At 41.0% G+C, this 12,676-nt stretch overlaps 1 protein-coding gene across 5 annotated transcripts in view; it reads left to right on the forward strand.

Annotated features, from left to right (window-relative positions):
• arhgap32b (Rho GTPase activating protein 32b) overlaps positions 1-12,676 on the forward strand; it is a 389,535-nt gene that overhangs the window by 137,379 nt on the left and 239,480 nt on the right. The window lies entirely within an intron of this gene.

The raw sequence follows: 12,676 nt of genomic DNA on the forward strand, positions 1-12,676 counted from the left end.
CAGAGAAAATGGTGGGTGCTATGGAGGTTATGAAAAGTCAGACCTCCAATCTCATCCCAACCAGAAAAGAGCAATCACCAGGTCATGGGACTGGCTCCAGGGCATGTATCAGGCTGAGTGTTGGGCTATGCCTTCCCCAGCATGGTGTAAAAAGGAGCGAAGCTACCTGATCCTCCAGGTGATAGTTGTTCAGTGCCACCTCACTCACACCCTGGTCCTCACTGAAAAATATTGATAGATGGATGAGGAAGGACGGCAGTTGGTTCTCAACTGGAGCCAAAAGACGATACCATTCTTACCAAGTAGAATTTTCTTTTACCCTTAGAAGCGTATATGGCTACTACCCTGAATTAATTGCGGCTATTAATAAAGATTCAGTATTATTTTCCTATATTTTTGTCAGTCTTTTCCACAACTTGGCTGCAATTATTTGAAGTTCATCCTGCGATTTGGGTATGTGGGCATGGGAGCACTCTGCAAAGTGCTGCTGTATCCAAGAATCCCTTCTCCAGTGAAATCTCTGAAGAGCTACATCCATTAGTTTCCCAGAGATTTCTCTCAATCCTGCTGTAAGTGCACTGATGCCAGAGCAAAGGAACGACTGAATCTGTTAGACTTGTGGTGCTCCCTCCCAGAGATACCAGAATCAGTAATCTTAATCACATTGTTCTCAAGCATATTCACATTCCATGGTCCCAGGCCTAGAACTTGTGTTTTACCTGTCCAACCCAAACCTTTTAAACCTTCCGTGCTGCTGATCCTATGTAGATGCATCTGTTCAAAAATATTGTAAAGCTATGCATAACGTAGGAAGTGTGCTTGTTCAGGGGGGAGAAAAATACTTATGAACATGTTTAGTTCAAATTTGTGTCATACTTTCATGTATCATTCTTTAAAAAATCAAGCCAATACTTGCAATTTACAGAAAAATTCCAAAAATGGCAAATGTCAGAGCCACAAAGTCAGAAACCTGTTCTGTGGACTCAAAAGAAATGAACTCAGTCAGTCGGTACTAACATCAGTGTATGTTTGCCATACGAAGGAAACAGAAACTTGTATGGAATAGTGTTCCTGTTGTTATAATGTATCTGTCAATTTAGTAGGAATTGTGTAGAAGCTATTTCATTAGGGTATAAAATTCTCTCACATAGCTTCTCACGCTTTCAATATGTTGATTCTTGAATGTTGATGTGAACATTTGCACCTGATAAATGCAAATTTCCTGCCAATAAATTCACAAAATGGTCGGACTAGTCATGAGGCAAAGGAATAAATGTTTCCAATAAACTGTGATGGACTTTAGAAAAAGCTGAAACGTGAGTTTGAAACTACTCTGGGCCTGTAATTTTCTCCATTCAGTTGAATGCATTGTTTTAACATATAATATCCATAGAGGTGTGCAGCATTTAGATAACAGTCATTTAACTTATCATGTACAATAGGCTTTCCATTGTGGAACGTTACAGCAGTGTTTTCTTTTTGAAGTCAGGGATGATGTAAAATTATTTGAAATTGAATTTTCCCAAAGCCATGAAGTGAGAGTCTAATGAAGTTGATTTGAAAACTTGATTATTTTGATTCTGGAGTATTAAAATTTCTGCTTGTGGAAAAACTTGTGATATTGTCAAAACTTTTAGCATCTTTACATTGCATTAATGAACCACCAATGACTTGTGATATGAACAAAATGCATTACAACTGAATACTGATTGATCATGGTAATTTGTTTGTAATTTTAAAGTTAAAACATTGAATTTTCATTGTATCTCTAAAGAAGATTGATCAGTAAAAATCAGAGGTGGCCTTCTGTTTATTTAACTTGCAGATTATATTGAATTTATTTATGTTGCCCTGGTTATTATTTCCTTGGGTGAAAATGCTTTGGCTGTTTCTTGTTTTATTCCTCATTTTCATCACTTCCTTAACATGATTTGCCTTAAATGAGAATTGAACCTGGAATTGATGGGCCTCAATAGTTTGAAAATCTTAACCCATGTACTCATCACAGCATCAGTGAAATGGATCACATGATAAATATGCATTAGACTATTGAACACATGGAATGTAAAGTGCTTGCTACATCCAGCATTTAGTCTCAGTTGCTATGTATGAGATCTTTTTCAGTCTCAAGTAAAGAAGGCAGGAAATCCAATGAGTAGGGGGCAAAGCTTTCCCACGACCTTGCTGGCAGGTTGCCTATGGAGTGATTTTGTTGATGTGGGTGGGTGGACTTGGGTGCCTCTGCATGGAGAGGGGGTTGAGGGAAGATCAGGAAAAGAAAAGGTTGCTACACAAAAGCAGTAATGCCACAGGGTAAGTTTGAGTCGCATGTGGTTGAATTAATGAGTAAAACTGGTTTTTCAAGTGAAGTGTAGAACGCTGCCAGCAGTTTACATTGTGCATACAGTATGGTATTTCAGCAACCTTTGCTTAGCTTGAACACTGGAGTATTTCTCAGATTTATTCTTTAGTGCACCTCACTTTTTCCTGTCTGCAGCTCCAGTGAGGAAGAGAGTATACCCATACTTTTGGGTACACCCTCTTCCTCACTGATGCCTCAGGCTGAATTTGGTAGAAATGGCAGAGTAGCTAAATGGATGGTATTGTTATGGAAAGTTCATGAGCAGTTTGTACCTGCTGTGGAAATGAAGATGGAAGAAGGAAAGGAAAGATACAGGGAGATAAATTCTCAGGGTGTTCTTGAGCTTTGTCTGTCTTGTGGATTTGTGTCCATTATCATTTATTGTTTGTTGTTAAGATTTTCAGCAGCCTCTGTATTTTGTGTTTGTGCACTGGATAAGCTAAGTGTTGAGATGACGTAGATGTGAATGAGGGGTTTCTTGGCTGAAGAGGCACAAGCTCATGATCTGGTAAAATAGAAGGAAAAGGTAATCTCTTTAAATGAAAAGATTAAATGTCAAGACCTCGGAGTCCAGTAGAATGTTTAACAAAGCATATTATTTAACTTGGGCAATGAGCGCAAAACTTGGATTCTAATCTATTTTGTGAATCCTGTTCTTTTTTTCCCCTCAGGGATATGAACACAGGGCTATCTCCCAGAGGATAGAGACAACTCATTGATTCAAAACTCTCTGGATCAGTGCCTATTGAGGGAGGGGCTTGAGAGATGTCATTTACTGGTTTGCATCATGTGATGTTTAGCAAAAGTATTGAGGGGCCCAAAAACCCATTCCGGCTGGAAACAGTCTCATGTTGGCCTTATCTGTTGTGTGTATTCCTAGCATTTCTTTCACTTCATTCAGCTTTATGACTTTTTGTATATAAATATAATTTGGAATGGGTAAAACTACTCTTCCCAGTGTTCCAATTGGCAATAGACTTGGAACAAGTAGTAAAATCTGGGCTTTCAAATGCCACATTTTGTTCTTCAATCAAAACATCTGCTTACACACAGGATTTTTTCAGAATAGTTATTAAACTAACACTTATTAAACTAAATAACTTGCAGTATTAAGCATCCTTGTTGATGGCATGTGGATACAAGAATATATATGTGCTGTGCAGCTGTTGTACATAGCCCAAACAGTCCATGGCATCACTTGTGCTCCACTCAAGCTTCCTCCCATCTTTCATTATCTAAATCTATCTATGTAAAACTCATTTGCTTGTCCAACCTCTCTTTAAAGTGCATGCATGCAAGTTATTTAGTTTACTTCAATGGTATCCTGTATCAGTGAATTTCAGTTTCTTACCATCCTTTAAGAAGTTCCATCTGGATTCCCCACAGGATTTTTTTTTGTGACTATTTTATAATGATGGCTTCTGGTTATGCTGTTCCCTACAAGTGGAAATACACTGTCTTCTCAGGCAGTCCCTTTTTATTTGAGAATGTCATGCCTGGTTTTTCCAGTTTTGTTAGTTCTTAGGTAGCTGAAGGGGCCATTCTGGGATTCTGTTGCAGGGATGCTTGAAGAGGTGGTGTACTCTTTCCACTGTTCTCACTGATCTTCTGTAGGCTGGTCATGAATAAGATTTGCTCTATAAAAGCTTTTTAAGAGCCACAGTAATGTAATTATGAATTCAGTTAGTGTGGAAAGACAATAAATGCCTTTTGTGTCTCTTCGACTTGTACACCATAGCACTGACTACAGTAAAATTCAGTCCACTATTTGATGTTTCAGAAATCGTGATGTTGCAGCATCTGGCTCAACTGGTTCTGTTTCCTGTGCTCTCTTTAAACTCACGGGGGACCTGGTTCGCATGCTCCCCTAAAACTCACCTGGTTCATTGGAAAATTTATTATACTACTGCATAAAATCTACACAAAGAGTGAATAAAAGTTTTGGTGAATTAATATGCAGTAGTCCAGAAAACATTACTAAAGTCCCAAGAGTGCTGGATTATCAAAGTTTTACTGTACATTCTTACATCAAAGTGCTTTCTGCAAATTGCATTATTTGATACAGTCTTGGTTAGCCTGTGCATGTTCTGTATGTCACCTTAATAAGAACCCACAATGGCTGCTAAATAAAAAGGACTGAAAAAGAATTGAAGCAAGCCAAATGGCAAAGTCATTGAAGGTTTCAAGTAACTGTATCTTCATGGTTTGGTGAGTCATGGTAACTTCAATGTACAGACGGGAAACAGTGGGAATTGAGTTTAAGCTTGAGTGTAGGAGAATCAAAGGCTGGTATATGAGTCATTCCTGCAACTGTTGAAAAGCAGAAATGTGTAAGGTAGCAGCTCGGATCCAGTCCAGCCTATATCAGAAGCTTTGGAGAATGTGATAATGCATGGGGGCCCTTCACTCCAAAGTGGAATGGATTGAAATGGCTTTCAGGGCAAGCAATATCAATGGAATTGAGAACAAGAGCAAAATGGTCCCTATTCTAAACAAAGCTATACAAGAGCATAAGGAAACAACTATACGAGAAAAGGAGATATGAATACCACTTTGAAGCATCACCTTGACATGCTTCCTTTGATGAGATGATAAAGCATTTATAGGATTACTTTAAATCACCATCCTCAGAGATCACAGACATTTGCTACCAGAATCCAAAGTATAGATTTGGTCATTTGTGATTATATAGTGACATTTGCTATACCTGTGTAAGTTTGGCACCTTCCCAAACCATGTGCTGCAGGACAAGTTTGTGTGCAGTTGGAACACCTGAGCAAATTCAATCTAAATTATTCAATATGCAAATTTTGATGTTTGAGCATACATGTAGAATATGGATCTATAGAGGTGACTTATAAAAAACATCTGCAGGATTTCAGCAGATGCATATTATCAGCATTGATGTGTGTACAGTGTATGGCAGTAGGAAAGGCAGGAACTCCGATAGTAAGCCTGAATGATGTATATGAATTTGACACACGGAGTGAGACGTGGGAAATCTGCTCACAGAAGGCCACAAAGGAGAACCTTGTCAAGCTGCTCATCAGATGCAGTTTTATATGAGTGAATTTTAAACTGTAGATACTGCATGAGTGGAAAGGTGGAAAATGTACTGAGTTTAAAACTAAAATTCATGACCAGTGTACTGGTACGAATATCAGTACAGCTGCTGACTGCTCAATTATGGGCAGAGATGTGTACATGAAGAGGTCCAGCAAAGTGCTGTTACGAAAAGAACACTGAATTTGAAGATTGAAGAAAACCATAGGTCATTTCTGGTATTCATTTCCCATAATGGTCAAAATGTGAAGTTAGCAGTTATAGGAGCCAAGCTGACAACCATTTCAACTCCATTATGAAAAGATTGGCTCAAAGAATTAAAAATTAATTGGAAGAACCTACTACAGTGCGTACTTTGTAACCATGGCCAGATTAGCCACAAGTGCACTGTGCAAAGATATTCAAAAATTTGCATACTGCATTTGGGAGCACAAAGCCCATACTGCATACACTCGAATATATGAATTAGGAGCAGGGATAGGCCTCTCAGTGCCTTGAGCCTGCTCCACGAATCGGTGAAATCATGGCTGATCTGACTCTGAATTTAACTCCAGCTCCATATTCCTACCAACTCTTAGTAACCATTCATCCATTGCTAATCAGAAATCTTTTAACTCTGCCTTAAAATATTCTAAGACTCTGTTTCCATACCTTTTGAGGAAGAGAGTTCCAAAGATTAGTGACTCTGAGAGAAACAATTTCACCTTATCTCTTTCTTAAATAGGCATTATCTTATTTTTAAACAGTAACTTTGAGTTCTAGGTTCTCACAACAGAGCAAACATGCTCTCCATATCCACCTACCAAGGCCTTGTCAAGATCTTGTATGTTTCAATCGTCGCTTCTCAATGTTCTAAACTCCAGTGGACCCTGGCCAAGTTCTTCTCACAAGACAAGTCATCCATTCCAGGTGTCAGTCTAGTAAGCCTTCTGAACTGCTTCCAGTGCATTTGTATCCCTCCCTAATTAAGGAGACCAGCACCTTGTATAACTGAAGCATAACTTTCATACTTTTGATTCCCTTTGTAATAAACCATAACATTCTGTTGTCTTTCTTAATTGCAGTACTTGCATACTAGCTTTCTGTGAATTATGCACAAGGGTAGCAAGATCTCTCTGCATCTCAAAATCTCACCATTTAGATAACGCATTTTTAAATTTTTCCACTTAAAGGGCAGTTTCACATTTTCCCAACTTGTGTTCCATTTGCCAGTTCTTTGCCCACTCAACTAACATTTCTATGTCTCTCTGAAGCCTCCATGTATTCTCTTCACAACTTACTTTTCTACTTACCTTTGTGTCATCAGCAAATTTAGTAATTGTGCTTTCACTGCCATTGATATAAATTGTAAAACGTTGAGGTTCCAGCACCGATCCCTGTGGCTTTCCATTCATTACATCTTCCAAACCAGAAAAAGACCCATTTGTCGCCTTTCTGTTTCCCCTTTAGCCAGCCAATTGCGCCCATGAACTTTTTATCTCCAGAACTTTTATTTTCCAAATAATCTTTGCTGCAGCACTAGTGATGTACTGCAGGGGTCGGTGTTGGGACCCTTGTTGTTCGTTATTTATAAAAATGATTTGGATGTGAATGCACAAGGCTTGATCAGTAAATTTGCAGAATAATTGAAATTAGGTGGTGTTGATAGTGAAGAAGGTTATCGTAGATTACAGGGGGATCTTGATCAGTTAGGGAAGTGGGCTGAGGAGTGGCAAATACTAGACTGACACTTGCGAGGTGATGCATTATTCCATAGTATAGTGGAACAGAGGGACTTTGGAGTACAAGTGCATTGTTTGTTGAAAGCGGCGTCACAGGTAGACAGGGTGGTGAAGAAAGTATTTAGCACACTGGCCTTCAGTCAGGGCATTGAGTATAGGAGTTGGGACATATTCTTGCAGTTGTTGGTGAGGCCGCACTTGGAGCACTGTGTACAGTTTTGGTCACCCTGTTTTAGGAAAGATATGATTAAACTGGAAAGAGTGCAGAGAAGATTTACGAGGATGTTGCCAGGACTAGAGGGCCTGAGTTATAGGGAGAGGTTGGCCAGGCTGGGTCTTTATTCCTTGGAACGTAGGAGAATGAGGGGAGACTTTGTAGAAATGTTTAAAATTATGAGAGGCATAGATAAGTTGGATGGTAACAGTCTTTTCCCCAGGGTATGGGAGTCCAAAACTAGGGGCCATAGATTTAGGGTGAGAGGGGAAGGATTTAAAAGGGACTTGAAGGGCAACTTTTTCACGCAGAGAGTGGTGAGTGCATGGAATGAGCTGCCAGAGGAAGTTGTTGTAGGTACAATAGTATCATTTAAGAAACACTTGGATAGGTACAGGAGGGGCAGGGCTTAGAGTGATATGGGCTGAATGCAGGAAATTGGGACTAGCTGGGTGGGCACGGTGGTCAGCATAGACTGTTGAGCCAAAGGGCCTGTATATGTGCTGTATTGTAGAAAGGTAAGTTGTGAAGAGAATACAAGGAGGCTTCAGAGAGACATAGAAATGTTAGTTGAGTGTGCTGAAAATAGGATGGCTTTACAGGAGTACAGGAGGCACTAAACAAAGAAATTGGGCTGATAAAGCAGGGGCACAAAAAAGCACTGGTGGATCAGATTAAGGAAAATCCCAAAGCATTTTATAATTATATTTAGGGAAAATGTGAGGCCCATTGGGGACAAAAATGGCAGTCTACAGGTGGAGCCATGGGATGTAGGAAAGGTCGTAAATGAATACTGCTCATTTGTATTGACTAAGGGGAAGGGTATTGTAGTCGTAGAATTCAGGGAAGAGGGCGGTGAAATTCCAGAAGATGTTCTTAAAAAAGAGCTATTAGATGTCATAGATCCCCAGGGCCTGATGAATTGTATCGCAGATTGCCATGTGTAAGGCAACGGAGGAGATTGCTGGGGCTCTGACAGTGATCTTTGCATCCTTTCAGGCCACAGGTGAGGTGCCAGATGATTTCAGGACAGTGAATGTGATATCTTTAGTCACAGATGAACTATACAATTATAGGCTAGTTAGTCTAATTTCAGGGATTGGGAAATTGCTGGGACAGGATTAATCTACACTGGAAAAGCATGGATTAATCAAAGATAATCACCATGGGTTTGTTAGGGGGAGATCCTGTCTGACCAATTTGTATTTTTTTTTGAAGAGGTAACTGTGTGCCATTGGACAGTCAATATTTTGAGACCCTACATCTAAACTGAGAGCAGAGGGGAGATAGCCAGTATAAAAAGGGGATGGGCGGGGCATGAGCTGGCAAGCGACAGGTGGATCCAAGTGTGGAGGGGTGATTGGCAGACAGAGTCTGGTGGTGGGGGGGAGGGTGGTGACAGCGACAGAAACTGTGAGGTGACAGGTGAAGGCAACAAAGGGCTGCAGATGGAATCTGATTAGAAAGGAGGATGGAGCATTGAAGCAAATAAGGGAGGTGGGATGGCAAATGGGAACAATGGAGGGAGGGGACCCAGTGGGAGGGGTGTGTGGGTGATGGGCAGATGGAGTAGGTGGAGGAGGGGAAAGGGACTTCACTAAGGCCTTTTAGGAGATACTACATAGTCCAAAATTCAGAACCCAGTGGATCCAAGGCACATTGGATCTAACATTGGCTTGTTAAGGGAGGCAGATGCTGAGGGGTTGTTTTTGTGGTTGGAAGCCTGTGGACCGGTGGTTGTACCACATGAATCACGGCTGAGACCCTTAATGTTTATTTTATTTTGATATTTATTACATATGGATATGAATGCAGGAATTATGGTTAGTAAGTCTGCAGATTGCAAGAAAACTGGTGTGTTGATAGTGAAGGTGTTGATGAGTTGATAAAATGTACAGAGCAGTTGGAGGTGGAATTGAATCCTGATGAGTGCAAAGTTGTGCACTTTAGGAAGACTAATAAGGGTAGGGCCGTAGGGAGCCTTGAACGGGGGGACTGTTGAAGGTTGCAGCACAGGTAGATAGATGGTGAAGAAGGCAAATGGGGTACCTGCCATCATTAGCGAGGGCATTGAATATAAGAGCAGGGAGGTTATGATGGAAGTTTATAAAATATTTGGTTACGCCACAGCTGAAGTCTTGTGTACAGTTCTGGTCACCACACATTGAGAAGGATGTGGTGGTACTGGAGATGGTGCAGAGGAGTTTCGACAGGGCATTGCCACAAATGGAGCATTTCAGTTATGAGGAGTTGGATAGGCTGGATTTGTTTTCCTTGAAGTGGAGTAGACTGAGGTATAAAAATTATGAGAGGGATAGTAAGAAGCTTTTCCCAAAGCAGAGGTACATAGGTTTAGGATTTAGAGAGGATCTGAGGAAGAAATGTTGAGACAAGCACATGAATTGCCAAGGCAGAGAAAGCTACGTATGTACTGGTAAGTGAGATTAGTGTAAATAGATACTTGATAGATAGCATGGAATTGGTGAATTGAAGGGTGCCTTTCTGTGCTCTGAGTCTATGATCTATGACTAAGAACTTGGATTGACTTGAGCGATATGTGGTCTTCCTGAGCAAATTATCTAATAATGGTCCATCGTTTCAGTTGGAATATTGCTTCACACCTCCTTAATATCCAGCCTTGAATAGAGAAGCTGAGAAATCAGAATGTATCATGAAGGGAGCATGAAAGAACAAAGCTGGGGCAAGCAGATCAAATCTTATAATGAAGTACTGACTGGCAAATTTTCTAACAAGCTGTAGATCATTTGGCACACTCCATGACAGGATCCATTCCTGCAGAAATGCTAATGCACAGAAGACTTGGGACACTGAGTCTGGTTCAAGCAAATCTGAAGGGACAGTTAAAGGAAAGAAAACAACACAACATGTTATTAAGAAAAGAGGTTCAGATCACATCATAAGGGTTCTGTGTTGGCATAAGCAGGCAGGTCAGGGATGCATAAATGGCACCTTGGAGATTGTGGAGATGTATGTTCCAAGAATTATCTCATAAGAGTAGATGAGGTCTGGAAAAGTTTGTGGACCTTTGGATCTCAGTGCAAGAGGGTAGTGAGGAAGATAGGGGATCCTGAAATTGTTGAAAGGTTGACACAGAATATTAATGAGGGGAGTCAGGAAGTGGTACATACAATGAGAATTGAGCTGGATGCTACAACAGCATCAATTGGATTCCCAGAATCAACATTTGCAGTTTGAAGATTGAAGCAAACAGATTAGACTTGTAAGTTTGTTGTTGTTAAACAAGTTTCACATTTTTAAAGGGTGAAACAGTACAGTATGTATAAGTAAATGCGGTGCTGCTGAATACTGTATTTGATCACACATGCTTTATGTGCAATGTGAAAAGAACTTTCAATAATCAGACACGTCTTTTTAACCCCAATCAAAACTGCAGTCAAAACCTCAGTCAAATCAGTCTTCTAAATTTGAGAGAATGGAGCCTGGGTTATGTATTATCTCAGTTTTTAACCAGATTGGCAGGGGGTTGGGATCCTAAGCAGCAGGGAGGCAACTAAGAGGCTGGAAAGTCTATTCACCCTGCTGTCACTGATGAGGTAGGCAGGGGAATGGCAGGGAGCGAGGAGAGTCTTTTGGATTAAATTGCATTTATTTCAGTGCAAGAGGTCTGACAGGTAAGGCAGATGAACTCGGGGCATAGATAGCTATGTGGGATTGGGATATTATTAGCCATTACAGAAACATGGCTAAGGGAGGGACAGGACTAGCAGCTTAATGTACTGGGGTACAGGTACCTTCGGTGGGATAGAGGAGGGGGAGTTGCATTTTTGATTAAAGGGAATGTCATGGCAGTAGTCAGAGATGAAATTACTGAAGGATCATCCAGTGAGGCTTTATTGGTGGAGCTGAGAAATAAGGGGATAATCACCTTGTTGGGGTTGTACTGTAGACCTCCAAATAATCAATGGGAATTAGAAGAATAAATATGTGGGGAGATTGTGGAGATTTGCAAGGTTAACAGGGTTATCATAGCAGGGAATTTTAACTGGTCCACAGGTTCAAGTTCTAAATTGGGGCAAGGAAAATTTTGACAGTATGAGACAGGTACTTGCAAAGATTGGTTGCAGTAGGTTGTTTGCAGGCAAGTGGGAGGCTTTTAAATGTGAGATAGTGAGAGCTCAAGGTCTACATGTTCCTGTTAGCGTAAAGGACTTCCCGTTGCCAGTCACTTCAACTCCCCCTCCCACACTATCATTGATATGACAGTCCTTGTCCACCTCCACTGCCAGGAGAATTCCAAGCGCGACTGGAGGAATAGCACCTCATTTTCCATCTTGGAACCTTGCAGCCTAACGGCATGCAATCTGGGGAGAGCTCGCTAATTAGTTGCATAATTGGCTTGATGATAGGAAACAGTGGGTGATAATGGAATGTTGTTTCTCAGACTTGTGGCTACTGGTGTGCCTTGAGGGTTGGTGCTGGATCCGTTGTTTGTCATCTATATCAACGATTTGGATAAGAATGTATAAGGTACGGTTTGTAAGTTTGCAGATTACACTAAAATAGGTGGTATAGTAGACAGTGAAAAATGTTATCAAAGATTACAGGGGGATCTTAATCAGCTGAGTAAGTGGGCTGAGGAATGGCAAATGGAATTTAATTCAGATAAGTGCGAGTTGTTGCATTTTGGAAAGTCAAATCAAGGTAGGACTTGCAGAGTGAACAGCAGGGCCCTGGGGAATATTGTAGAACAGGGGGACCTTGAAGTTCAGGTACATGGTTCCCTGAAAGTGGAACCACAGGGTGGTGAAGAAGGCATGCCTTCGTAAGTCAGGACGTTGAGTATAGAAGTTAGGAGGTCATGGTATAGTTGTACAAGATGCTGGTGAGGCCTGTATCTGCTGATGCCTTGGGAGGATGAGGAGAGCCGCCACTTTGAAGCACTGAACCAATGGTTCCCCTGGTGTCCCCGTGATAGTTTTATGTTGGGAAAGTCCAGTGTTATAATGAAACAACTGTGTTCTCAACTGAAGATTATGTGGATCTTGGAAGTGTTTCCACGATGACAACTTCTGGTTGCAACATTCCACCTTTATCGAAGGGGATGGAAATCCCTATCCAAAGGCAGGGGCACCAACTGAAGCCTTCACTCCAAAGAGAAAAGCCCTAGCTCGCTCAACCTATCCTCATAAGACATGCTGTCCAATTCAGGCAGCATCCTGGTAAATCTCCTCTGCACCCTCTCTAAAGCTTCCACATCCTTCCTATAATGAAGCGACCAGAACTGAACACAATACTCTAAGTGTGGTCTATGCTTTATTTTGAACATTGTAAATT

The sequence above is a fragment of the Pristis pectinata genome, chromosome 27, assembly GCF_009764475.1.
Source record: "Pristis pectinata isolate sPriPec2 chromosome 27, sPriPec2.1.pri, whole genome shotgun sequence".
Taxonomy (NCBI): domain Eukaryota; kingdom Metazoa; phylum Chordata; class Chondrichthyes; order Rhinopristiformes; family Pristidae; genus Pristis; species Pristis pectinata.